The sequence below is a fragment of the Vombatus ursinus genome, unplaced genomic scaffold (assembly GCF_900497805.2).
Source record: "Vombatus ursinus unplaced genomic scaffold, bare-nosed wombat genome assembly UNPS02014807.1, whole genome shotgun sequence".
Lineage (NCBI taxonomy): Eukaryota > Metazoa > Chordata > Mammalia > Diprotodontia > Vombatidae > Vombatus > Vombatus ursinus.
Window position 1 is genome coordinate 52617160 of NW_020954585.1, and position 2550 is coordinate 52619709.

Genomic DNA, 2550 nt, shown 5'->3' on the forward strand with positions numbered 1-2550 from the left:
TGGGTTTCCCTTGTGGGACCAACATCAAAGCCTTTGTGAAACAGCTGTCTGGGATCTGGGGTGCAAACTGAGACTATAGAACAAAACAAAGCCGGCAATCAAACATCTCACCTTAGCTTAATTGACAGTATACTCTAATCTACCAGGCTACCAGGCCAACACGCTTGAGATCACAAGGAGACATACATGGAAAGATATTCTGGAGGCAACTGAAAATAGAGGAGACAGAAAGGGAGGACTGGAAGGCAAGTGACATATCTCAGAGAAATAAATTAGAGGTCATCAGCTGAAAGAATACTAATTGGAGCTTTGAGACCAGATGAGTTTTTGAGGAAGAATGCATAGAGAAAAAAACTCACAGTAGAGGACTGAGATTTTTAAGAATTGTTCAGAGGATTCCATAGAGGAAGCAAAAAAAGGAAGTCCACAAAATAGGAAGAGAACCAGGACAAGCTTATTATCATGGACTCTAAGGAAGGGAGGAGCTTCAAGAAAGAGGAGGAAGTCACAGGCTTACTATCCCTGATTCCTCTCTCTCTCCTCTCCAGCCTGTCCTCCATATAGCCACCAAAATTATCTTCCTATGATAGGTCTTTCCTCTTCAACTCAAAAAGCCTTTAATGGATCCCTGGGATAAATTACAGACTTCTCAGTCTGGCATTTAAAGTTAAAATTATAATTCTCAACAACATTAAGGTCCTCAATAACCTGCTTCTTTTCCAGGAAAGAGCAATGTCATGAAAACCCAGAGAGGAGAGAAGACTCAGGAGGAACAGGTGATGCTACCAAGAAGGATGAGGGTTGAGAAACAACCATGATATTTAGCAAGTAAGGCATAGTTGGAGGTATGGAGCCTGGTCAGTAGACAAGGGTGCCTTGCTTATCCTGGAGGAGGCAGGGGGATGGAGGGGACAGTGGCAGAGATGGAGGAATTATTGTCTTCAGAGAGCAGCCTGGAGGCCACACTAAATCAGGATTGGGATAGTAACTACCAGTAAGTGGTGCTGGAGATGGCGCAGGAACCTGGCAAGTGCCCTAACAGTTGGGAGTCTTAACAGCTCTAGAAATCCTGGCATCATGGGAATTTTTCTGGCCTGCTTTGTAGAGATGATCCCACCTTGACCCCTGACACTAAATATTTCTGGGGTCTCACCTCCGACGCACCTGACCTATTCTAGGTTCTTGGGATCAACAACATGTCTAGTATTAGCCCATGCTGGGAAATGCTCTATCTTTTCAGCTTAGCTTGTTAAATTCTGTTTGACTAACCACAAGTCATCCACAGTTGTCTAGCACTGATTGCTCTACAGACTGAAATCTGCCCTGGGACTCATTCCTAAACTCAGAACTTTTCCCTCCTGGATTGGAAGATTTTTTTCCATCCAAGTAGAGAATGTTTCAAGATTTCCCACCCTAATGGGCTTGGGGGCAGGAGTGGTAAAAACCAGAAAAAAATAGGAAACCTACAATATTTGCCTTGCTGGCTCTGTGGATTAAGAAAAACAGTGGATTTTCTGAATATCCAATTTCACCACTGGATTATAAATCCCTAACCAAGGAGGTGGGGGCATAAATCAAACTGTATCATTTTACCCCTGCCTCCCTTCCACCACCACCACTACCACTACCACCACTACCCTCTCTCTCCACCACAATATGTGAACTCAACCACATTAAAATAACAACTCCCAAATGAGAGCTCACATTTTACATAACACAAAACACTTTTCTCATAAGAATCCTGGAGTATAAGTAGTGTAAAATTCCCATTTTACAGATGAGGAAACTGAGGCTCACAGAGATGAACATGATTGGCTGGGTCACAGGGCACCCAGTGAATAAACAACAGGACAGAGACGGGGATTTAGACCCAGCTCTTTTGACTAGATACAGCATACTTTCCAATGTATGGGTGGAGTGGGGGCAGAGCTCACCTTGCAAAAGGTAAGCACGCCACTAAATTCACTTAGGGAGAGAGAAGTGTAGCAGTATGGGCTGTTGTTATATATCAGGGGTCTGGGACTTTGACCAGTGATTTCTCTATTAAGGATGTTGTTATAGAATCACAAATGTAGAGCTGGAAGGGACCATGGAGGTCATCAAGTCTAATCCTCTGATTTTACAGGTGGAGAAACTGAGACTCAGAAGTTTTGTAACTTGTTCAAGCTGACATGGCTAATAATGGTAGGGGCAAGATTTGAACCCAAACCATCTGCCTTCAAATCCACCATTCTTTCCACTGTACTACATGCATTGAAGCCATGGGAGGATTTGAATCCAGACCTACTATCTCTAAATCTAGTACTCTTTACACTACACCAAGAAAGCTTTCCACATATTTGTTTGCACTTGTCTCCCCTATTATAGAGTGTAAACTCCTTGAGGGCAGCGACTGGGTTTGGCTTTTTTTTTTTTGCCTCTTTTTATATTCCAAGCACTTAGTACAGTTCCTGGCACATAGTAGGTGTTTAATAAGTGTATATTAAATTGAACTGAATTAATGTCGGTCTGGTGGAAGGGGGGAGGGTTGGGGAGATTGCAAAAAAAAAA